Genomic DNA, 27,678 nt, shown 5'->3' on the forward strand with positions numbered 1-27,678 from the left:
ATCTGCAGTACAAACACAGGGGATTTCTACAAATAAGAATAATAACCTTTAACAGTACACAATAATTCAGAATTCATAATTTAGCCAGTTCCCTATAATTACTAGAATTCAAAATGATTACAGCTCTGGGAATAAAAGACTTCTTAAATCTGTTGCTTTTTACCCCTGGGAATCTAAGTCTGCACTCTGATGGCAACAACTGAAATTTGGGAAAAAGAGGATGGCCATTGCCTGACAGCCTTATTTCTAACCTGTTTGCGAAACAGCTCTGTGTCAAGGGGCTGCTGCAAACCAATGATTTTACTGCTAATTTTTTACAATGTTGTTAAGAGACTTTATATCCTTAATGCTACAACTGAGTAAATGAAATAATTGTAAAAGAAGTGTCATTATGGGTTTTCCCACTTTAAAACAGCTGTGTTTCTAATGAAATAATGGCCATGTCTGTCCCTAATTGCAAATTTGTTATGTGTTGACATCTACGTTTAACCTGTTATTAATAGTAGTGACTAGATGTTTTTATCGCTCCACCATGCCCACAGTCCCCCCTTTAATTATTGTTGAGGGAGTGGGAGGAATGGAGCACCAAAAATCTACACCCACCCTCTAATCTATACATTGGTCTTAGAGGTATTTAGCTGTACAGAGGAACAATCACACCATTGACAGGTACATGGCTGCCCTCCCTATCTTGTAAAAGAACCACCTGTAAATTATGTCTGTTCCTATATAAACTCCTGTAGTCATTTGCATGCAAAATAAACAAATGAGGTGACATACTGTACAGTAACCTTGAGATGGTCCAGTGAATGACTTAAGACTATCAGGAAAACAGCCATTAACACTCACTTATTGTGTTCTCTTAGATAAAAAATTCAGAATATATCCCACAAAATTAGGGTCCATAAAGACTTTATTAGTCAGTTTATCAACTAAAATGTGAGGCTGGATTTTAATAATATAATCTTACCTATCACAGATGTCTGGCTTTTTATGTCATGTGGACACTAGAGGGCAATGTCGCTCCTTAAACCCAACAGGACAGACACTGAGGACAAAAGTTAAAAGCACAATAATTTGTTTTATTGCGAGGAAACCCTTTGCAAAGCTTTCCAGCATTACAGCCACAAGTAATTAGGCACAGAGATGATTCTCTCCATCTCTTTTTCTCCTCCACTCCTCCCAGCAAGCTTTGTCCACCTTCCATCTGACTCTGGCTCTCCGACTGGGTTTGAGGTGGTTAATTTTATACTGGTCAACCTGGAAGTACTTCTGTTCATCCGCCCACATGGCCTGCCAGCACTTCCAGGTTAAGCGAAAATCCCGTCTCATGTAAGTCCAACACAGCACCCCCTGGTGGTACCCACGGCACCCAACAAACCTGAGATAAAGAACTCCAAGTCCCATATTGCCCTGTGGGAATCTGGAGCACCATTGTAATCCCGGGGAGCTACCATCTAGCGTCTCGGGGGAAGGCAGTGCCCTAAAGAAGCTGCCTTCCCCCATCCTTCCATATCCTGGACTTCACGGCCAGGTTGGGCTGCCGGCCATCTCTTACAATCAACAGTAAGGTAATATCCTATGTAATTCGACCACAGATATTACTCTATTTAAGGTATGGTTAGTCTGCACACGTATAGGATGACTATAACAGTACAGTAAGGTTTTTGTCATCTTCCTGTTTATTACATCCTTAGTCCAAAATGTTGTCTATATTAACTATAAGACATCTGTTTTCTGTGGGAGCTTTTTTTGAGTTTAAATTATTTAAAAAAACAGGAAGAGAAGCTATACTATCCTAACATATTATAAATGTTGTTAGCCTGTCATGGTCCATGCCACGTCCTTTCACTTCCAAATGTTTTCTGTTTAATATTTTGCATAAATAATGACTTTTAAGGTGTCAAAGCACACACATCAATTTGGGGACACAGGGTCTGATAGTTGACACTAGGCTCCATATGTGTGCTGCATGTCCTGAAAAGGCTATTAACACCAACAGAATGGTAAGATAGAGAGAGATGGTCTAAAGAAACAAATTGATTAATTAATTTATTATGCAATCACCTCCTGAGACGCTAAGGGGTACAAATGACCCAGAAACATTACACAGTGATTGCCCTGTACAGAGTGTTAGGCCATGGGAAAATACAATAGCTTCTGGCCATTGGAATCCTGGGAGGCAATGTACTGTATGGCAGGATTCTGTATCTTAGATAGTGCAAGGCGCTTGTGCAGTACCTTGGAGATCTGGCCTTTTAAGGGTAATGAAATGCAGAGATTTGCAGGGACACCAGGAGTCAACAAAAACAGCTGGTTGTGCGTTGGAGCAAATGGAAGGTCTGGGAGATCTCAAGATGGGCTTAAAGTTACCTTATAGCTAGGGGAACCTTTGAATGTAGAGTCTACAGAAGAAGGAAGTGAGCATTTTTCTAAATGTAAGAGGTATGAGATTATATACATATATATATATAGAGAGAGAGAGAGTGAGGTAAGTAAAAAAAATGTTTTTATGGTACTTTATTAGAACATTAGAAAAGTTGTGATGAGAACAGGCAATTCAGCCCCACAACTTATCTCATTCATCTAGATTGTCTAAAATAACATCAAGTTGAGATATGAAAGATCTTAAAGTCCCAAACTTAAGGCGGGCAAGTGGGTGAGCCAACCCACCAGGTAAACAGGAGTTCAGTTCCTGTTTAGATAGACCTACATGCTCTGCATGGTTTACTCTTCTATTCTTTTTGTTTATTTGCAATTCATGTTATACCAGTGCTCAGCCAATCCCCCCCCCCACCCCCCAACAAACATGTTTTTCAAGCAAGTTCTACTTTCTTCTGTCTGTGTGCTATTCTGGGTGTGGGCATATGCCACAAGAGCCATTCTGTATCACAAGAGACACTATGATAGTGCTCTGTGGAAGAGTCTACACAACATAAGGATTGATAGCTTACTAACAAAAGCATAGGGTTAAATTTTCATTTAAAAGTTTAACCTATCATTTTTTTTAATTCTGAAATAAGGACTGAATGATTTTTTCTTGCTTCTTTGATATTTTTGAAACCTGAGAATAAAAACAATCACTTTTCATCAAATTACATATTTTTAATAAGTGAAAACTCTGGATGATCATAACATCTGGCACATTAGTGTCATTACAAACCAAATATGCCTTTATTAATAGCATAAGCTAGTTTACATGAATTGGCAATTCATTTTTGATTAAACATAAGTACTTATAGAGAAATAAAGGTGAGAAAGAAACAACAACAACAACAACAACATTTATTTATATAGCACATTTTCATACAAACAGTAGCTCAAAGTGCTTTACATATTAAAGAATAGAAAAATGAAAGACACAATTTTAAAACAAAAAAAATCAACATTAACATCGAATAAGAGTAAGGTTCAATGGCCAGGTGGGACAGAAAAAACAAAAAAAAACTCCAGACGGCTGGAGAAAAAAATAAAATCTGTAGGGATTCCAGACCATGAGACCGCCCAGTCCCCTCTGGGCATGTACTTACAACATTCATACTTTACTATTATATGCTCCTCTATATATTACATTTGTCCTATTGACAAATGACAGAACTGTCAGTCAGTCAGTCATTTTCCAACCCACTATATCTTAACACAGGGTCACAGGGGTCTGCTGGAGCCTATCCCAGTCAACACAGGGCACAAGGCAGGAATCAAATCCCAGGCAGGGTGCCCGCCTACCGAAAGGCACACCCACACACACACACACTAGTGATAATTGCCAATGCACCTAACCTGCATGTCTTTGGACTGTGGACGGAAACTGGAGCACCCAGAGAAAACTCATGCAGATACGGGGAGAACATGCAAACTCCATGCAGGGAGGACCCGGGAAGCGAACCCAGGTCTTATAACTGCGAAGCAGCAGCGCTACCACTGTGCCACCATGCTGCCCATGACAGAACTGCTTCCATGCAAATTTCTAAGCAGCAAAAGCTTACCTGGCATTATTAAAATATAAATGAGTTTAATAGGATTTGATTATATATGCCAATAAAAAAAAAAAACACAAACATACAGCACATAGACAATACTAGTTGTAACCTTCACTTTTTTTAACCCAGACAGACATACTTACAACTTTTTTGAGGATGGCTCTTAAGGCCAACATGTTAGGGTCATGCATCTTACAGCTTAGCTCTTTGGAGAAAGAGTTATTTTACAGCAGAACTATTTTTACCGCATATAGTAAACTGTGACTATCAAAAAGTAACACTAACCATTCAGGAAAGTTTCCATCGAATAGGACACTACATTTGATTTTTTTAAAAACCCCTTAGTGTATAAAGAGTTCAGCTGGAAAAATATGACCGTAACAAGGAAACTAAAAAATGATACTCTGTGAAAAAACGACATGGAAAGTGGGTTCTTTAAAATCCATTGAACTTTTACTCTAGACAACTGTATATTTGACTTTCGTGAAAGTGTTAGAAAAGTCTACCCAGTTTTTCTGACAGTTTAAACCTGTCAACACCTTCATATCAGGCTCACCCTTTGGAACATGAAAGCTCTGTTTTTTTATTTTTCAAGTAGTTTCACCCCCTGTTGATATCAGATGACCATCAGGCTTTCACCTGAAAGTTATACCTTTAAAGTGATACCATCAGAGACAGCGATTACAATATATATTTGGAACACATTTTAACTCTCTTTCTTACATTTAATTGTTTCTCATGTCCATATTGTACTGAGTGAGAAACTTCCAGTTGCTAAATAAAGATTGCTTCATATACCTTTGAATTATGCATGCTTCTGGTCCTCTGCTCATTCATTCATAACCTGTTAAAGCTTACATTTCCTTCAAAAGATATTCTATAAAAGATGATTCTGATAACATACAACACTGCTTCAAAACCTATGTAATACTGAATGATTTGAAAAGAAAAACAGTAACAGAAATAACAATAATAATAAATGCAAAAGTGTGGTAAAAATGGTTATGGCTTTGTACAATATTTGCAATGCCAAATATCCAGTAAGCAAAATACCCTAACATCCTCAAAGCCACCTAAACTGATTCATGGTCACAGAGATTTATGGGGTCTATCCCAGCAGCATCCCATCCAGACTATCTATGTCCAGGAATGAAAATTAATGAGTACCGCATTATAATTTAATTATGCATAACAATGTTTGTACATATTTTTCCTTCTTTTGTGATAGTCCAGTGGGTTCACTTTTCTCATAAACACTGTAAAATATGAGACAAGACAAGATAAAGTGTTGGGATATCACGAAGGTGAACTCCCTAAAACTAAAGGAAAAAATAACAAAAGATAGCAAATATTGTTAAGGTCACATTGGAGTGAAAGAAAAGGCTGGCTCAAAATGGCAACAGAACTCCTTAAGAAAAAGACAGACTGGATGGGGCAGGGCGAGGAAACTGTAACGTCACTGAGGCTGCCAGTCGTCTGATCTGTAGGGGAGAAAATAGGAGAAGCATTAGGAAAACAGCGCCAACCCTCAACTTGGGTTGGAATTACCATTAGATAAGCCTTCAAATTGTCTCCCAAGTGTCATATATCTGAATTGGATTGGTAAACTGTTACCACTGTAACAACTGGTAGTTGAGTATTGAAGTTCTCGGAGCTGAACTTTGCTGCGCACTTCCCCCAAGCTATCGGCTAGCGGAATGCCAGCGCCATACACGCAGCTGTACCTAGCTCATTAAGCAGGCGAACACTCGTGTCCCATACACCGCACGACCCCGAGTGTCTCTGTAAATAATTGCATAGATGGAATATCTAGCAAGACACAGCTCTGTCCTTTATTACCTCTTTAATAGAGCAGAGAGTCAAAAACAAAGCTTTACGCGGTGGTGTGCTGGGGTGGCAGCATAAAGATGAAAGACGCCTCACTCCTGGACAAACTTGTTAAGAAGGCAGGCTCTATTGTAGGATTAAAGTTGGACAGTTTAACATCTGTGGCAGAGCGACGGGAACTAAGCAAACTCCTGTCAATCATGGAGAATCCACTGCATCCACTTAACAGTGTCATCTCCAGGCAATGGAGTAGCTTCAGTGACAGACTTTTGTCACTGTCCTGCTCCACTGACAGACTGAGGAGATCATTCCTCCCCCACACTATGCGACTCTTCAATTCCACTCGGGGGAGTAAATGCTAACATTAATTTTATTTTCATTTTTCATTTTTATTACTATTTAATTTAATATTGTTTCTTTGTATCAGTATACTGCTGCTGGATTATGTGAATTTCCCTTTGGGATTAATAAAGTATCTATCTATCTATCTATCTATCTATCTATCTATCTATCTATCTATCTATCTATCTATCTATCTATCTATCTATCTATCTATCTATCTATCTATCTATCTAAATGGTTTTTTTTTTTGGCTGTAATGAGTATTTTCATATATAGGCAAACAGTGAATGGGTGTAATCACTGAGTATATTTTTAAAATACATACTATATTGAAAGAAGTTTAGATGATAGTAAACACAAGTCAGGTCACATTTAAAAAGAAGTAGGGACCTTTGCCCCCTGCTCATTTCGCTCACCAACCACCCCCCCGGGCCAGCACTATACACCAGCCACTTCGCATTCACCAAACAACAAATCTTTTAATTCTTCTTTGGGAAGAAACACCACTTTTCCCTGATGACAACACAAATTAGATGATCTACAAGTCTCCGACGTAAAGTTTAAATCCAAACAATATATTCGATCTCTTTTCGCTGTTCCGTTATTAATAATATTTCCATTTGTTTGCACTAATGTGATCTTTACTATCATTTTTTTGAGACGTTCGAATTTTAGGACTTTCATTATCTCTAAACTGCTCTGCATTTGTATCACGCCAATGTTTTGGAACCTCTTTACGATGTTCTACTTTATCACCTACTCTTTATCTTTTATTTCTGGCCCTGGCACAAAGTCTCATCTTGCGAGACTTGAAAGTATCTCCCTGAAAAATTCACGTCTCATCCTAGGCTAAAAAGTCTCGTCTCGTCCCTTGATTTTTTTATATAATAGACAGATCAAAAATTTATGTACAAACTGCATGTTCTTAATAGAAGAAATGACACGTTTATGAAAACATTACAAACTGTATTATTTTTTTAACTCAATATCGACTGACAGTTATAGTATTCACACTACTTCTAACCAGAAGTTTTACTTTGAAGTTAAAGGCTGTAATTAATTATAAGTTAATTAATTGTATTACATTCTGTAAATTATTATATTTTGTTTGACAATGAGACAAAGGCCATGTTTACCATACTAGGTCTTGATGCCTGAGTCAGAATTGGTGATGAAGTCCAGTTTGATGTCTATAGTGTTTAGATTTCACAGTCTAGGTATGGCCTGAGCATTTATATACATGTTCAGCTAATGTGCAATGTTTGCCCTTGCATGGATTGTGATATGTCTGCTGATGCTCTTGAACGTTCCTCATTTTAAAAGCAGAGCTTGTTTACTAAATATGGTGTTTCAGCATAATATCCCAAAGCACAATCTGCTGAGATTTTCTCCACCCCATCCCATTCAGAGAAGATTTTAGATCTGCAGCAAAGGTGAAGTGTGATGGGACTGATTGTTAGCTGTTTTGATAACACTGGAAAGGAGACCGGCTTTCTTGGACCGCTCAAACTCCTAACAACTTCTGTTCTCCTTTCTGAAGCTTGTGTTTTGAGGCACCTTCCTGAAAAAGGAGTAGAGCAGGGACCCTCTTTGTAGCAGTTGTCCCTGTGTTTCTGACACCAGGAGTGAACTGTTACAATTGGATGCAACTGATAGATTAACTCTGCATATAAGCTGTGAGCATGGGTCCGAACACCATCAGACAAACACCAGCACTTTACTAAACAGAGGTTTATTTAAATTAATAAAGTCCTCACAGCACACAGTGCTCCCAGCACCAATCGCCCTCCACACGGGCCTTTCTCTCACTGTCCATGGGCCGCCTTTCCTCTCCTCACAGGAGCTTCGTCCTGCTCCCACTCCCAACTCTAGCTCTCTTATTGGAGTGAGGCGGCCCCTTTTATTTCCACCTGGATGTGCTCCAGGTGCCTGATGACGCTCTTCCGGCAGCACTTCCTGGTGTGGTGGAAGTGCTGCCCTTGCACCCGGAAGCACTCTGGGTGTCCCTGGAAGGTCCTTCCTCCACCTTCCCAGGTGTGGCGGAAGTGTTGATCTCCTAGGCTCCACGACGTTCGGGGTGCCCCCTGGCGGTGGCCACGGGCCCCAGTGGGTTTGAGCCTTCTTGCTCCTTTCCTGTGGTCCCCTCAACATCCAGGGCGGTTGCCCCCTTGTGGCCTGGTGTACGTATAGACCACCTCCCTTCCAGGCGTCCCGGCTGGGTCTGACCCCCAGCTTCCTGTGACAAAGTGTAGATGGGTTTTACATAAAAATGAAGAAAAGATGCAAAACCAGATAATTAAAAACTATACTATAATCAATTGAGAGATGCAAAATAATTTGTAAAGCAAATCCATTCCAAAATAGTGTGGTATACATTGCATACAATTCCAAATATTGAATACAAAATCAGACAATAGATGTTGGTGAACATAAATTGTCCTAATATATTATCTGTTACAATTTCGCCTGTTGGTCCACAAGTAGAAAACTTAATGAATTTAAACACATAGCATTTTTTTGAATATTAAAAATTTCACGACACAGTCCAGAATGTAAGACTCATTCCAATTTGCCTAAAAGTTTTCAAAAGCCTCATTAAGTATTTAATATCATTATTTACCATAACATATCTAGCTGACAGCTCTGATGTGACAATACAGTAGGAACATGCAAGAAAGGGATACTTTATTTGCCATATCTCAATAGACAACATTGGACACTGATATTGTTATTATTATTCTGGAATAATGCTTTACATTATAGGAGGCCAAAGCTTAAGATTACAATATCATATCACACCACAAATTTTAGTGGCACACTTCAGGTCTTCCATTCAGCAAACTCATGTGTTATTTCCTTTACATCTAACTCTCTAACTTTACTCTAACTTTATTTCCTTTACATCTAGCTTTAGGTGTTCTGAGTTGAAAGATGCCAATCTGGACTGTCTGTCATGACCCATGTGGCTGAAATGGTGGGGAAAAACAGTTGAGATAGTTCAAACTTCACTGAAGCCAGCAACAATACTGTTATTGTTAACAATTAAAAGCTGGTCAAGTTTTCAACTGTTTATGTTTCATTCACCAACTGTATTTGGCAGTCACACCTTATTAGAGTGATGTGTTACTTGCTTTTTGCATTTCCATTGCTTTTTATTTTCAGTAATAAAAATTGAACCAGCATTTGATTGCTAATGTGTGAATCAAGATGATTCTTTCCCAAAACACCAACCAGAGATGTTTGAAAAGCGAATGTAATGGGGTGGAGAGACATCACAAATGGCAACTCCAAAAATGCAAATATCACAGAAAATCTTGCCCACTCTACAAATAATGCATAGTAGAGATTACAGAGTTTATATTTTTAAAAGGCGAAGGATAAATGGCTCATTATTTATGAGAACTTAGTGTATCAGACAAATTGACATTGATCAGACATCTGTAAATGGCAGGCCTCTGGCCTAATAAATGACTAGTAGGGGCAGTTCCTGATACATCTCCTGAAAGAATATGAAAAGATAAATGGGGAATCAAATACTAAACATAGAATCATACCTTTTTGGAAGATATTTTTTTGTGTTATAAGAACAAAATTTTTTCTTGTAGTATATTAATTAATAGGATCATAACAAAGTAGAATAGCTACGGGCACAATGTTAAATCAGATCACAGCTGGTTGACACTGCATGTCAGTTTTTAGTTGGACAGTGGTGATGTGGATTAATAGTGTAGGTGAGGTGAGGGCTTGAGGAGAAGCTGGTAAAAAGCTGTTTATGAGGGAATGGGCCTGTTAAGTACACACATGCAATTAACAGACCAGTGCTGCCATTCTCCATTGACAGCTCCAGGTATCGGTAGTGTAGTGCCCATACTACCATATAAAGGATCTGAGTCCAGGGATAGAAGGGATGAAATCTGAAAGCATAGGATATTGTGGAGATATTTTGGCTTCCATGCCCCTCCACTGTTGTGGGGAAGATAGTGAAAGTATTGGTAGGTTTAAGTAGCTGTCTCCATTTTCACAAAGGGGTGCAAGAAGGAGTGTTGCAGTTACTAAGTTATTGCACTCCTCAGCCTTCCTGGCATAGTTAGGGCACTGGGATGGTGACTTAATTTCATACCACAACTGCAGATTCAGGAGGAACAACATTAAGTTAAAACTGGACATGGAACAATAGGCCCATTGTTCAGACCTGCAGAGATATTTGAAAGGGCATAGAAATTTTCCAATCATGTCTTCATGTGCCTTATTGATTTGGAAAAATCTTATGACCATGCTCCCTACAGCATCTTTTGGGAAGGGTTATGGGTCTGCTACTGGATGCTGCCTGGGCACTGTATTTGTGGAGTGAAAGTTCTCATTCTTCGCATTAAGCTAAATCTATTCAGTATAGGTGTGGACACTGCCTGGGATGCATTGTGCCTTCTCTCTTGTTCTTTATTTTCATGGACAGGAAATCAAGGTTTAGCCAAAGACAGAGAATATCCAATTTGTAAACATAAAGATTAAACTTTCCTTTTTGCAGATGATGATGCCCTCTTGGTTTCATTAGTGCCTAATCTCTGATGTGCACAGAAACAGTTCTCATAGCTAAGTTTGATATGGCTGGGTTGAGAAGCAGTACTTTCAAATCCAAGGTAATAGTACTCTCCCAGAGAGGGTGACATGCAGGTAAGGGGTGAGCAGCTGTCCTGAGCAGAAAAGTTCAAGTACCTTGGGTGTTATTTAAGAGCGAGAAAAGAAGAGATTGTGAGATTGACCTCTCAGTTAGTGGACTGGCAGCATTTTTGTGGCGGTGGTACTGGACCATGTTGTTGAAATGGGAGATAAGTGGTTGAATATAGCTTTTGTTTTACCAATTTGTCTATGTCCTTATTCTCACCTATCATGATAAACTCTAGGAAGACCCCAGAAGAATAAGGTACTGAGTTGCATACAAGAAACCCAATTGAGGTTTCTGTTTAGGGTTGCTGGGCTCACAATGTGTGAAAGGTTCATGAGGACAGGATGAGATATGGTGAAGGTGGATTACTGCAGGAATTTTTCTAGAGCTAGGTTGGTGGGGGAGTGGGGGGTACCCAGCTTATCCATTTCTCAGGATAAGAGATGAGAGATCTGGAGGCAGTGGTGACCCTAGGTAAGATATAATACTTCAGTGTGTTGCTTTATTTAAGTGATAGCCTCTGTACTACAGTTAAAGTATAAATAATACAGAAAAGTAAAACACTCTACAATACTTCAGCACTATTGACACTGGTAAATAAGTACTGGAACTGATTTTGCCCCTCCCTTCTGTCTTCAGGGTGGTACACCATACCAGTCAGCTATGCTGTGTATTTATCTTGTCTCTTGTTAGACTTTGCCCAAACATTCCTAATCACACACTTGCTCACATCCTTGAACATATTTGAAACTACCCTTATACTAAAAAGTGCATTTTGTTATGGGGTGATGCTGTACTTATTTCTTTTTAATTTTAATAAGATTTAATATAGATAACGATAATTTAAAAAAAACTTCTAGTATGATTAAAACATCTCCCTATGTCTTGTTTTAATTACAATCACAATCATCCAAAAGCTTCAAGCTTACTATACAATTGTTTAAATGGCATACATGCTTTAATTGTTTAATGAAATATTTCCTAACAGACAGATTTGGTTATGACACATCTTAGTTCAAAAGTAAACAACAAACTGCAGCCCACAAAAGAAATTTGCTTTCAACACAGCTTTTTTTTAGTGGTCAGCTTGTTTTTGAATTTCCAGATCATCTAAATTGTTCATTAGAACTTCATACACTAGCTGTGGTTTTTAAGCCTTGAGTGTCGCCAATCCATTTCTGTTATGAATTGGTTCTTAAGCTAGGGTTTTGCTAGTGGGCTCTGGGGGGCATAGAAGGCTTGTATTCTTGAGGAAATGTACCAGCAAAAATAAGTGAAAGCACATTGCAGTCTGTAGAGCTAGACCAAGGCTGATTAAGAGATTTCAAGGAGCTAAAGAGACAAATCCAATACTTCATTCAAATTCAAGTGTATTATCATGTGCACACAGTACAATGAGGTTCTTCCTTGTATGTCTCTCTAAATAGTTTTAATTAATTCCAAACCAAATACATAATATCACATTATATTACTGTTTACCTTTGCATCAAAGTGTGTATTTTATATGCCACAGACAGATGGGAGCTGGGAGTGAATAATATTGTGTGCACCTTTTCTTTAGAGACATTAAGGAGGACCATGCATTGAAAACCACAAATTATAGAAGAGATCACAATTGCTAGTGTGTTTTGCACAAAAACATATATATTTTATAAAAACAGATATCTACCACCTCCATGAGGTCCAGAGTTCTTCCCATAACTGAGCCAGTTATGGACACCCTGAACTGAAGGTCAGAGGTGGACTCATCACTTGATCATTCCAGTTGAAGTGACAGGAGTTGTTGATGTAGTAGTAGTAGGATGAGGGCGACTGGTCATTAGAAATACATGGCAGTGTAAGGGAAAATCTATTAAAAATGGTTTAGGGCATTAGCTGTGTCGACATCACCTTCTACCAACTGAGCCCTGCATTGTTTGTGTTCAATAATTATGCCCAATCCATTTCAGACACCCTTCATGTTATTTGAAATACATTTGTTTTCTATTTTAGCTTTGTAAGCTTCCTTTCTTTCACTCAGCTTTTTCTTTAGCACTTGCCTTTGCTCAGCTTTTTCTACAGAGCCTCTTTGTCACTTGATTTGAATGCTGTCTTTTTCTCATTCAAGAGACACTTTAGCTCCTTTATAATCCAGAGATCATTGTATGGCAAACAATGCATTGTCTTTGAGGTTGCCACAATGTTGACACATTAACTTAATACAGTCTGTGATGCAGTGAGTCCCTCAACATCATCCTCATGTGACTTTCACATCATTTCCCAGTGTGTCATTCCCAGCAGTCATTCAGAGCCTCCACACTCCATTTCCTCACTATCCTGGTGGTAACAGACTGCCATCTAATAACATACTTGTAGTTGGGAGTAAGATGGACCAGATTGTGGGTATATCTGCCTCTAGGTGCCAGAACTTTACACTTAAAGGCATCTTTATCATTTGAATAGAGCAGGTCTGGCTTGTTATTTCCTGGAGTGAAACTATGACAGAAACTGATATTAATGTTTTACACAATAGCTTCTTTGAGGATTTCCTTGATACCATTCATTATGGTAGTCAAAATAGTTTTTTTATGAGAATGCAGATGTTTTACCATCATGTTGCATTCTTTTCTAGATTTTTAGATTCTACTTTTTGCATCACAGATTATTTCTAGATCTTTTATGCTATTCATCTTCAACCCATATTTTAAAAAGACAAATATATGTGTTGTATTTTTCTATTTTCTTTTGTATGTTTTTGCAGTTAGAAAAGCTTCATGTTTGTGCTGTAATCATAGGTACTTTCTATGGGGACCATTTCCCCCACAGAATCCAGAAGCAATGCTAGAGAAAAGTTGCAATGCTAAAAATGAGTTGCAAAGTCCAAATCAGCCATGTTTCAGTCTCTATGTTGTTAGAGGTTGCTATGGCTAAATTCAGGCTTCTGTGACTCATTTGTTATTTTTGGTTTATGTCCAATATTTAGCTTGACTGTTCAAATTTATTTTGCAAACGATTAAAATCTGATACAACTGACACATTTCCAGTTTTTGACTCATATCTAATTTTTTGACTATGATTCAAATCCAATTGACTGAATAAAAATGAATTCATTAGACAAATGGGACCTAAAAGAAAACGATGAATACCGGCCACATGCTGACTTGTGCAGGATATCTGTGAATTCATCAGCTCAAGATGATCAATGCTTGAAGATGCTTTGAGTGGAATCATAACTGTCAGATCTGTACATAGACGCCTGTGGATGTGAGGGAGTTAGCTGGAACTAGAACAACATGTGGAAGGATTTGATGCAAAATATCAGTTTGACAATTTCAGAATGTCGAGGGGGACATTTGATTATATATGGCAACATCTGTCATTTTTTGAAACACATAGTAACTGGGCTGTACGGCCAGGGTTTTTATGCATCTCTCATTTCTCTAAAAACAGTCTTTCACCGAAAAATAACCATTGACTGGCAGTAAAAATGAATGTTTAAAAGGTACCTGTTCATTTAGCATAATAGGTAGCTTACACTGGTGGTGATAGCACAATCATAGTACTGCAATGCAGCCACATAAACCTACAACATTAACCTCCTTAGCGGTGTATTTTCTTCCAAAAAAACATGTAAAAAGCATTACAGTTTTTTGGCATGAAAAATTAAATTTTTATTAAATCTGTACAGTATAACAATGAAATAAATAATAATAGTAATGATGAATAAAAATAAAAATATGAAATAAATAATATTAACAAAAATAATAATAATAGTAATGATGCTAAAACAGTATCTAATCTCAAAATGAGTCCTTTGTGTGGTAAATCTTAAAGCATGGTGAAAGACATAATCCATCGTCACAGTCGGGACAATAATAACGTGTTTCTTTATGGATTTCCTCACCAGATTTATCAGTTTCCGGACAGCACACTGCACAGGTACCAGTCTGGATTCTTTTTTTTCTGTTGGAGGTATATAATCAATAAAATGTCTACCAATAAGATGCTCTGATTGATCTGAGTTGTGCTAGGTTGACCGTGTCTCTTTAGCGGTATTGTGGATGGTGGATGTGCGGCAATGATTTGCAAGAGAAACATGTATGCCAGCTTTGTGTTTGTACAACAAGAATGCATTTCAAAGGCACTGCTCCACCTGATGACAAAATATCTTTTTGTAGTATTTCTTTTGTTGCTTTGGCATAACAGGATAGAAAGTCAATTCTTGATCCACATGAACTATGCCACCCATAGTGCTATTATAATTGATGACAGCACAAGGCTTCATAACTTGCTTGTTGCCTTTTCCCTGTACAGTGACTGTAGCTGCATTATTTACAGTGGTAAGAAGACAAACATCTTTTTTATCCTTTCAAGCACTTTACCCTTTTGCTAAGCTACTAACACACCTCACTGTAATTTAGCTCTGCCAAAGTCTTCAGGCATGCCATGACAGTTGGGACGCACTTTTCCATATGCGTCAATCTTTCTTTGCAGCAAGATGTCAAATAGCTCTGGTGAAGTATAAAAATTGTCCATAGTTACACAGTTACCTTGATCCAGCAGAGCATCTATCAAAGTCGGCACTGATGATGTAGAAACGGCGTACTGAATGTATTTCGGATCAAACATTGTCCCTTTTCCTTTGTACAGAACCAAATTCCAAATGTATCCTGTTTTAGATTCATAAAGCCCGTAAAGCTTTATGCCAAATCTTGTACTTTTTGATGCGATATACTGTATCCATGACAATCTGCCCTTATAAACCATGAGACTTTCATCGCGGTCCCAAAGGTAAATGTTCTGAAACTGTATTACAATCATGTGGTATATCTCCCAAATTTTCTTCATTTTGGGTGCTGGATGGGTATTCTCATCAAAGTCTTCATTGTTGGTAAAATGCAGATATTTCATAATTAGTGAAAACCTTCACTCGGGCACAATTTCTCCAACGAATGGCAGCACTTACAACACTTTTATAGCCCAAGTGAATCTTGGTTCTAACGCTTATGTGAGACACATCTGTACAGTTGCCAGAGTGACACTCAGGACTAATTTTAGGCACCTTACATAAACTAACTAGCCCAATATAATCACTAAATGCAATAAATTTGATGTATAATGGTTATCTTTAAACATTTACCCATGATTTCTGTTTACTGTTTCCTAAAGCAATATCGCCCTCCAATCAGTACACAAGAGATGAGCCAAGATTTTTTTAGCATACCAGGAGTGAATGTGAAGAATATAATCAGTCTGGTCATAGATGGTGATAAACAACAGAGGACGATATTTTCAATGATTTAATATAAGCCAATTTAGAGATGTTATACTTGAATTAATTTGGCCTTTAGAAATGCATTTAGAGCATGTATATTCAAAGCTGTATTGATTATTTAATTTTATTGCGCTGCTTTGTATCTCCTAATCTATGTCAGTTTGAGGCATATTGGTATTTTAATTGTTTGTTAAATATAGTGTAGCATATAATTTTTGAGCTCCCAAAATTTATGAGGATTCAGCACCCATGTTTGACATGCTTGTTTCTGATTGACAACTAAAAAAAGTGAATATAGTTCTCTAACCTAGTTTTGTATGTCAGTCAGCTACTAGGTGATTACCTTCTGAGAAACTGACAAGGTTAAACTTTGTGGAGAGTGGAAGCATGGCCAAAATGTAAAACCCTCTAACTTTATAAAGATACATCAAAGGGAAACAAGATAGAACAGGCAATGAAGAGCATTCCGCTGTTTGAGGAGAAAACAAGTTGTTGGAATTAAACTGCAAAAAATGAAATCTAAGCAAGTAAAAAGCATTTATATCATGACATTAAATCTTGTTTTCCTCATTTTTAAGAAGTCTTGACTTAATAAAAAATTGTATTCACAATTATTTACCTTACTTTAAGAAACCTTGGCTCTCTTCTCTCTTTCATTTGGGTGGGGGTTGAATTTTGGTTTTGTTAAGCTTTATTTGATTGTATGGATTGCATTTTGCTTTTAATTAAAATCAATAAAAATATCTTGTCAAGTAAATTTTGCTTACCCAATTGGCAGATTATTTTGCTAAATAAAAGCAAAACAACTTTCATTTAAGGTTATTGTCTAGTTTTTGCATATGCATTTTTTGCAGGGTAGAGACTGGGATCAGTGATCAGAGGCTTCAGTTACCGCCTATGAATGTGAATGAATGAATGAGAGGAGAATGTAAGCCACCCCTTCAACATTACCATAGGGAACGCTGTCTCTTATTTGTATTTTTGTTTTGACCGTTTTTGTTTCATTTGAATGATTTTTTTTCAGTCATTGATTACATTTTCATATTCAGTTAAATTCCATGATATTCTTTTAAGAATTCAACTCTTCAAGCCCATAGCCCTACAGGTGTGCTGACCACTGAGGGTCTGAAAGAAGCAAATAATAATTGGAAATGGCTGCTGGAGGATTTTATCAGGGTACTGATTCATCTTGTGGAAGAATAATTTTAGGGTAACAGAGCATGCATCTTAAAGAAATAGCATAAAGGGTTAATAAAGCTCGAGTGAACAGCAAAATGAACTGAAAGATGACTAAGACATCAGCAGATATCCTGTAAACAACCAGAATGGACAGTTGTTATATGCAGAATAATTTCAAGAGTGTTGGCTCAACTCAAGAGTATAAAGAAGAACCAGAATATAATATAGTAGACCTTTATTTTATATAAGTAATTTGGGTGTAAACCAATGAACCAACCAGAGTAAAATATATGCATTGATTAACACTGCACGTAAATTCAGTAGTTTATTCTGTGTTTCTCTGACCATGCTGTAACGGACTGCTATTGAAGAATGCTTGCTCTCTAGGCATTTTGCTGATGAGTAATTAAAAGATACAATGAGCAGTTTTTCTCCTGTCTGATTACTGATTTGTCCTGTTATATTTCTTTCTTCAATAAGATCTTAAATTTCTACCACAATCTGAATTACAAGTTCAAGGTAATTCACAAGACAGCTCCTTTGCCTAAGTAATAATGAAAACTACCTACTTTAGGGCCTCTTGACAGCATTAAATTTTGAGGTCCTTGAATAGATTTAGATAGATAGATAGATAGATAGATAGATAGATAGATAGATAGATAGATAGATAGATAGATAGATAGATAGATAGATAGATAGATACTTTATTAATCCCAAGGGGAAATTCACAAATCCATGTCAAATAGTAAAATAGTAAAAATGTGTAAAAAGTGTCCATGGAGCAATTCCACATAAAAGAAAGTGGTAGAAGTGATCAGTGAAATAGAGAAAAATAGAGATAAAAAGGTAAAAAGATAAAGTCATATACGGAGCTGCTGGAAAGGCTGCCACTTGGATGCGGCGCCGGAAATAAAACGTAGCGTAAAAAAAAATGTACCTGCTGTGGAAAAGAGAAATAGCATTTTCGTTTTGTTTCTCACTTTTGAAATCTGGACACCCTATAAAGTATTGCGTTTGCTGGGTATTTTTCAATGTTTACATTTGGGGCAAAATGTTAGGATCTTAGTGTTGATAAAGCTGCACTTCAGCATGCTGTTCTGGTTATTTTTCAGAACAGTTTTTGTCTTTAATTTCATCTTTTTTCTGTTTGATTACGCTTTGGTACTCATGGTGACATGCACTAATGAAATCATAAGGCATACCACAGATGATGTGTTATTTTGCAGTAAAAATTGTAACCTGGTTGATGCATGCCATCTTCTATAAAGTACAAGCAAGGCAAAGCTCACTTATCAGATCTTATTGTAAGCACAAGGGGAGACTGTACTTTTTTTGCCAAAAATTTAGGCAAAAGGATGAAAAAAAGAAAAAGCTAGCACAACCTAAGGAGAAGCAGAAAATAAAAGGCTAGAAGAGAAAAAAAAATGTTGGGTTCTCAGTCTATTCAAACAAAATGTTTTGTTTTTACAGAGACTAAACCCCACCAAGAAAATAAGAAACTCATTTCCTAGTATTCACATTCACCTTCCTGCCTTTCTGGTTTTAAGCCTTGTCCTCCTTCTGATTCCTTATTACACTAGTGTTAGCAGAAAGTTACTAGTAGATTCATTGTTGTCAACTCCTAAAAGGATTGTTGAATTTATTCTGTGTCAATGTCCTAGTACTTTGTGTGGAAGTCTGTTTTTTTCTTTTCTTTGGGAGTCCATTACAAGAGAACTGAAGTAGTTCAACTGAAAGGTAATGAAGGTTTGACACTGGAGGTTATGGTTAGATTCTGGTAATATTTCTTAGATAATAAAATTCATTTTCATTGGAGTCAAGATCCGAGGTTCAAAGTTCAGTCCAAGATCTTAGATAAATCTAATGCTGGCTGAAAAAATGAGTTGACTCACACAAAATTTCAGGAAGAAAGGCCCATGCTTCTTCCAGTAGTTTGTAAAGGGGATTCCATAAGTGCAGGTAGAGTGCATAGGAGATCACGTTTTGGCATGCCTGTGCTCATATTAGACTGTCAAATATCTTTAAGATATTTCAGCTTTTGAAAAATAAAAAACATCATAAATTACAGGGGGCGGCACGGTGGCGGTGGTGGCACTGCTGCCTCGCAGTTAGGAGACCCGGGTTCGCTTCCCAGATCCTCCCTGTGTGGATTTTTCATGTTATCCCCGTGTCTGCGTGGGTTTCCTCCGGGCGCTCCGGTTTCCTCCCACAGTCCAAAGAAATGCAGGTTAGGTGGATTGGCGATTCTAAATTGGCCCTAGTGTGTGCTTGGTGGGTGGGTGTGTTTGTGTGTGTCCTGCAGTGGGTTGGCACCCTGCCTGGGATTGGTTCCTGCCTTGTGCCCTGTGTTAGCTGGGATTGGCTCCGGCAGACCCCCGTGACCCTGTGTTCGGATTCAGCGGGTTGGAAAATGGATGGATGGATAAATTACAGGATATGGCTGGTTTTTGCCATTGTGCAGAAAACAGAGAAGAAAGAGAACAATTTTGAAATCTGAATATGGATGTTACTATAGTGCATTACGATTTGTTTCTGTTTTTGATTTTAAGTTATTTATTTGTTAATTATTATCAAGTATGGCAGATGGCTGGGGATCCTACCCAGCCGGGATACCTGGATGGTCCACGAGAGGGACAACACCTCCCCTGGGCCATGAGAGGGCAGACACCCTAGTCTACTTGGGGGCCACTGGAAGAGAGCTGGGAAGCTCATCCCTATGCGAGGACGTGGCCACCTCCAGGGGGCGCCTGGACGATCATGGAACCCTGGATGGCAGCACTTCCGCCACACCAGGAAGTTCTGCCGGAAGAAATCCCAGGGGCACCCAGCGTGCTTCTGGGTGCTCATCTGATACTTCCGCCACACCAGGAAGGGTCGTTGGACAGAGCACCCGGAGCCCATCTGTGTTATTATAAAAGGGACCGCCTCTCTCCAGTAGATGAGCTGGAGTTGGGAGGAAGGAGACAGAACTTGTGAGGAGGGGAGTGGAGGTCAGAGAGAAAAGAGAAAGAGCTGTTGAAGAATAAGGCATCGTGTACTGTCAGAATGATAAACGTGTGTGTTTTGGACATTCTGTGTCGGTCTGTCTGTGTCTGGGGGCTGTCCTTCCACACAAGATATCTGGCACCTGTTTGAAGTTTTAATCCATGCTGATTCTGAATATTGCCCTTTTTTAGAATTAGAACTTAATGTTGTAAAAAATTTTGCACCATTTCCAAAACTGTTTTAGTTTCTTTATGTGAGCCGCCATTTGTTGTTATGTTGCTTTGGTAACGACCAAGAGACATATATATGTGTGTGTGTGTCTGTGAGATCATCAAAGCAATGGGATAAAAGATCACCCTTGACTTCCTGTTGCTATCCAACATTGCAGATTGTGGACTGGGCCTCGGACACAGACAGACGGATGACATAGTTCCACCACACACTGTTTATTTACAACTATTATAATATTTACAATTTACCGTGCACACACAAACCCCAGTGCCTCCAGCACCGATTCCCCCAAGACTAGGCCACACAGTCCTGTGCCTTTCTCTCTCCTGGCCGCCTCCAGTCCTCACTCCAGCTCCGTCCTCTTCCACCCAACTTCCGCCCGACCTCCACCCATGACTGGAGGGAGGCTGCCCCTTTTATAGGAACCCGGATGGGCTCCAACTGCTTCCCGGCACTCCTCCGCAGACACGCCCTTGTGTGGCGGAAGTGCCGGCTCCTGCCCCGGGTGGGGTCCATACGGGATATTCCGGCATCGGGGCGCCACCTGGCGGTGGCCACGGGTCCCTACAGGGCTGGGCTTCCAAGCCCTGTACCCGAGGCCCCCAACATAACCAGGACAGACGCCCCCTCGCGGTCTGGAGGAGGCACAAGCCCTCCTCTGGTCCTCCTGGGCGTCCCGGCCGGGGACCACAAGATACATACCCTAAAATCTCAACTTGTTGTGTTTCTAATTTAAAATCTAAATTTTCTTCAACTTTTTTTTTTGGTTTTTGACTAGGTTTTGATTCCAGTCTTTGATTGATTTCTGACTGTGTCTGATTTTCTGGGGCCTTGCTTAGAATTGACACTAAAACATGGCATATGGACAAAACTAGAAATGTGCGTACACACAAAAAAAATTCAGATTCATAAAACCGTGCATAAGAAGATCCAGAGGGAAACTCAGGAGTGTCTTTGGAGTACAGGCAGTGTAGCGTAGTGGTTGAGGCTTTAGACTTCGATCCCTGAGGTTGGTGGTTCAAATCCTGTATAATGACACTGTGTGACCATGAGCAAGTCACTTGACTGGCTTGTGCTCCAATTGCAAAACCAAAAGAAATGTTACTGATTATATCATAAATGTTGTTAAGTCACCTTGAATAAAGTCAGTCAAATAAATAAATATAGATTTCAGTATCTGACTTAAGGCAGAAGCTAATCCTAGATGGGGTGCCAGTCTTTCACAAGACATAACCTCTAACACACACCATCAATCACTTATACTGGGCTGAATTATAGATGATGATCAACCTAGTAGGCCTTTTTTTTTTGACCAATTGGCCCCACCCCATCACTCCAAAAGCCCTGCACCTTCCAGTGCAAAGTATATCCATCCCCAGTATGAGGTGTCAGTTAGACCTAACAAAAGAGAAACACTCCTCAAGAGATTGATTTGTCTCCTAGTGCCCCAGCCTGCTTGTTTATTTCCTCAAATTCAACCATTATTTGTGTTGCCTTGCAATTAAATGTGGTGACCCAGCTGGCACCCCAACTGTTTTTGGGACTCTGCTACATAACAATGTATTTGCTTTTGTAGCATAATAACTAAAACCATATAGAATTCTTTAAGAACTGCACTGCTTCAGTTGTAGATAATATTCATTTTCAACTATGGAATCTGTAACTGATTTATCACTCAGTTTTTCATCCATCATTTTTTTACCTACTTATTTCATTATAGAGTTGAGGTGAACTGGAGGCTGTTCTGGGAACATCTAATGCAATGCAGGGACCAAACCAAGATGTTAAAGAAGTCCACCACAGACCACACTAACTCACAATGGTCCCAGTTTAGAGCTTGTATTCAGTGCTATACATGTGCCTGGATTCTGGGAGGAGCAAACATTAGGAAAACTCTAGAAAAAGGGATCTAGGCAGACTAGGACTGAGCCAAAGGTGTGACATAGTAGCACTTAGTCTTGACACTATTGTGCCACGCACATCAAGCAACAAGCAATCAATTTTTAAACTGTCTGAATTCAGTTATTCTGATTCCAATCAATATAGACTTTATATAACATTTATCACAGTAAAACAGTGGGAAAGCCAATATATAGTAATCAAGAATAAAATACAAAATTAAGTTTGCCAAGTTTTTCTTCTCTTTGTCTTCTATAATTAGAAAACTGTATTTGTATTTGTATCAATGTATCCAGTGTCTGAACCCAAAATTTGAATTTATCTATTAATTAGTTTGCTTGTTTATTCATTCAGACTTGCTGCAAATGTTTATTGATGACATCTATACATTGACATGACACTTTCCCACTACATTCTGAAATGCAGTGTTTACCTCAGGGCTTAAGAAATTCAAATGAGTCTGAAATTCCCTTGTTCAGAGTTTGATAAGTCTTGTACATGCAACATGGAATATAAAGAATACAAAAACCCATATGGTAGTAGTTTAACTGCGGATGTTGCAACTGATGGTCCAGATTTTCTGGTTCATCGGATGAAAGATAAATCACTCTACACAGAGGAAAGATTCATTTGCTTTGGGAAGCCAATAAAGCCAAAACATAAGCAAGCAATGCACTGTATGTTGTTTCACATTAGAGGATTTACCACTTTACATCAGGAGGCATGATATTCGCTTGTAGTGGTCTATAAATAGAGTTGACACTTTTTAAAATATTTATGTGTATGTTCCATATGGTAAATAAATAAATAAAAGCATGACATCATTTTTTACCTGTACTGTAGGCTGTAAAACAATCCATTCATCCATCCACTCATCCAACCATTCATCCATTCTTCTTGTTAATTCAACTAATAATCTGTAAAGTTTGTTTAATATAAAATATGCTTGCAAGTTATAGAAGATATTTTTTCAAAATACAATTCTTTTGCAGAGGGTATTTCTTTTCCAGTTACAAAGCGTAGATATTATTTAATGTGTGTGAAATTATTATTATTATTATTAAATTATCTCAGTAGATAAACTTTAGAATGTTTGCCATTTAGATGTCAACAACACCTAAAACATGATAGCTGATTCAAACATCAGTCATACTATCAGCATTCCCATTACAGTCAGTAGCTGCTGGTATAAATCCTTTATGTTGTTTTTCACCCTGCTAACCCATAATATAGAGGAGTGACTTGTTGTCTGTCAGGTTTTTTAAGCTGGAGATGGGGTCCAGAGTTACAAGGACACAAGAGACCTCCAGGGAAGCACTACATCGATAGTCATAAGGTTTCAGAAGAAGAGTAGGCAAATGTTTCAATTGGTGGGTAAAAGAAGATGTACCCACCAAGTACCCTAACAGGGTTATCAATCAGGATATAAATCCTATGGATCCCTGAGAGAATCCATCCTGAGTCCATGCCAGAGAAGCATTGCCATCTATTGCCCTGGGGGAGGAGTTGTTTTGGATGAACAATCTCCCCCTTTACATCCACTATGGCCTCCTGGCCAGGAAAGGCACTATCAACAAACCTGGCCTGGATGCCTGTCCATCCACATTGTCACCTATAATATATATATATTCCCACATATGGATTCCCATATTCCCACTGCACAGCCCTACTTCATTGTGCATCTGCTTCTGGAACATGCTAATGGGCGATCGGAAGTACTCCTGGGTGCAACATGAAAAGAACCCCGCTGCCTTAATTTAGGAATCCAGAGCGGGAGTTGGAGGACAAAGCTTGTGTTAACGGCCTCACGGTCTAGGGGAACCTGGGCCAGGTATAAGCCACTGTTGCTACAGGGTGTAGCCACAGTGATATGGTGTAAAGCATAAAGCAACAGGCAGCAGTCCTGAGTCTCAGACCATACTTCTCTGTTCTCTCTTTTTTTATTCTCCTTTTCCCAGAAATATATATATGCTTCAATTTCTGCACAGATCAACATGGCAATCAGTGAAAACAATGGTGCAAGCCAATTTCCTCTGCATAACAAATAGTGTAAACACATTTACTTTGAGTACCTGATTAGAAACCAATTTTCCAAGGAAGCAGACAGTTCTGTATCCCCACGTTGTGTTTAGATGAGATACTAAATCAAAGCAGTCTGACTATTCAAAGCAGGTGACTCTTTAGCAAGACAGGTAAATATTTATGTCCTGTAGATAGCCATCAGCAATAACCTGTAGCAGAATTTTACAGAAATTCTGCCTTTTCTTTAAAACACTGGTTTATAGCCCATTACACTAAGCAACACACAGAAATACCTTTTCTTTAGAGTACTGAATTCTAGCCCATTACACTTGCCAGTAGGAGGCAGAGAAGTGATCAGGACAAGAGGGCGAGAGAAAGAGGAAGAAAGAAGACAAAGACAAAGATTTGCTGTGCACTTGTGCTTTGATTTGTGCTGTGGGAATGCTTCCAGGGGTTTAACACAATAAATACTCTTATTTATTTAATATGCTAGTGTTCGAGCCATTGTGTTGGGTGTTTGGGGAGCTGGAGTGTGTATACAGTATATATGTATATACTGTATGTGTATATGTATATATGTATATGTGTATATGTATATATGTATATACTGTATATGTATATATATATATATGTATTGTGGCATCCTGCTGGGGGTGGAGCTCAGCCGGGACGCCCAGGAGGACCGGAGGAGGGCTTGTACCTCCTCCAGACTGTGAAGGGGCGACTGCCCTGGTTGTATTGGGGGCCACGGGTAGAAGGCTTGAAAGCCCAGCCCTGTAGGGGCCCGTGGCCACCGCCAGGCGGCGCCCCAGTGCCTGAAGAAACCTGGAGCCCAGCACTTCCCCCACTATAGGAAGTGCTGGGGGGAAGAAGACAAGGGACACCCGGAGGGCTTCCGGGTGTACAGCCGGCACTTCCGCCACACTGGGGCGTGTCTGCGGAGGAATGCCGGGAAGCAGCTGGAGCCCATCCGGGTTCCTATATAAGGGGCCGCCTCCCTTCATTCAGGAGTGGAAGTCGGGTGGAAGAGGACGGAGCTAGAGAAAGGACTGGAGGCGGCCAGAAGAAGGGCAAGAGAGATAGTGAGAGGCCTGGACTTTGGGGGATTGGTGCTGGAGGCACTGGGGGTGCACGCAACGTAAATATTGTAAATAGTTGTGGGAAATAAAAGTGTGTTGGGTGAAGTAAAGATGTCCGTCAGTCTGTGCCCGGGCCATCTACCACAGTATATATGTAGCCATGTGGTTGGCTAGCGCCCTGCCCGGGGTTTGTTTCCTGCCTTGTGCCCTGTGTTGGCTGGGATTGGCTCCAGCGAACCCCTGTGACCCTGTAGTTGGGATATAATGGGTTGGATAATGGATGGATGGATGTATATATGTATATATATCCTGTATATATATGCCCAAAAAAATTAAAGAAACACTTTGAAAACACCTCAGATCTCGGGGGAAAAAAAAATCATGCTGGATATCTAAACTGATATGGACTGGGTAATGTGTTAGGAACGAAAGGATGCCGCATCGTTTGATGAAAATAAAAATGATCAACCTACAGAGGGCTGAATTCAAAGACACGGTGAAAATCAAAATGAAAAAATGATGCCGCAGGCTAGTCCATTTTGCCGAAATTTCATTGCAGCAACTCAAAATCGTACTCAGTAATTTGTATGGCTCCCACGTGCTTGTATGCATGCTTGACAACATCGGGGCATGCATCTAATGAAATGACTGATGGTGTTCTGGGGGATCTCCTCCCAGATCTGGAACAGGGCATCACTGAGCTCCTGGACAGTCTGAGGTGCAAGCTGGCGGCGTCAGATGGACCAAAACACAATGTCCCAGAGGTGTTCTATTAGATTTAGGTCAGGTGAGCATGGGGGCCAGTCAATAGTATCAATTCCTTCATCCTCCAGGAACTGCCTGCATATTCTCGCCACATGATGCCAGGCATTGTTGTGCACTAGGAGGAACCCAGGACCCACTGCACCAGCATAGAGTCTGACAATGGGTCCAAGGATTTCATCCCGATACCTAATGGCAGTCAAGGTGCCGTTGTCTAGCCTGTAGAGGTCTGTTCGTCCCTCCATGGATATGCCTCTCCAGACCATCACTGACCCACCAACAAACCAGTCATGCTGAACGATGTTACAGGCAGCATGACATTCTCTGTGGCTTCTCCAGACCCTTTCACGTCTGTCAAATGTACTGAGGGTGAACCTGCTCTCATCTGTGAAAAGCACAGGATGCTAGTGGTGGACCTGCCAATTCTGGTATTCTATGGCAAATGCCAGTCAAGCTGCACTGTGCCGGGCAGTGAGCACAGGGCCCACTAGAGGATGTTGGACCCTCAGGCCACCCTCATAAAGTCTGTTTCTGATTGTTTGGTCAGAGACATCCACACCAGTAGCCTGCTGGAGGTCACTTTGTTTGGCTCTGGCAGTGCTCATCCTATTCCTCCTTGCCCAATGGAGCAGATACCGGTCCTGCTGATGGGTTAAGGACCTCCTACGGCCCTGTCCAGCTCTCCTAGAGTAGCTGCCTGTCTCCTAGAATCTCCTCCATGCCCTTGAGATTGTGCTGCGAGACATAGAAAACCTTCTGGCAATGTCATGTATTGATGTGCCATCCTGGAGAAGTTGTGCAACCTCTGTAGGATTCAGGTATCGCCTCATGCTACCAGTAGTGACACTGACTGTAGCCAAATGCAAAACTAGTGAAGAAACAGTCATAAAAGATGAGGAGGGAAAAATGTCAGTGGCCTCCACCTGTTAAACCATTTCTGTTTTAGGGGTCATCTCATTGTTGCCCTTCTACTGTACCTGTTGTAATTTCATTAACACCAAAGCAGCTGAAACTGAATTTATATTGATAGCTTTCATATCGAAGGGTCACTTGATATACAATATTTTTGGTTTTGCTATCGGGTTGAGAATGTAGCTGTGATCTCTTTGCCAAAAATGTAAAAAGTTGGCAAGGTATCTCTGACCAAACGAAATTTAGATACGCTCCAATGTCAAATGTTGCCACTGTATCTGATCATATTCAGCTCTGATGGGAGAGCGCCCCCCCACATGGGGAGAAGAACACTTGGCCATGATATCTCTGCCAATGAGCAGGTACTCAATAAAACACACGTAGCTGTAATCTTTCTCTCAAAAACATCAAACGTTACTCTCTAGATGGTAATGTCTGCTGAAAAAACAGGCATTGCTAGCTAAGCGGAGGTAAAGTACACTCCAACACATAGTGAGAGATAGAGCGACTCGAACGGAGGCTGGCGCATGAATGAGGAAGGCC

The sequence above is a fragment of the Polypterus senegalus genome, chromosome 3 (genome assembly GCF_016835505.1).
Source record: "Polypterus senegalus isolate Bchr_013 chromosome 3, ASM1683550v1, whole genome shotgun sequence".
Lineage (NCBI taxonomy): Eukaryota > Metazoa > Chordata > Cladistia > Polypteriformes > Polypteridae > Polypterus > Polypterus senegalus.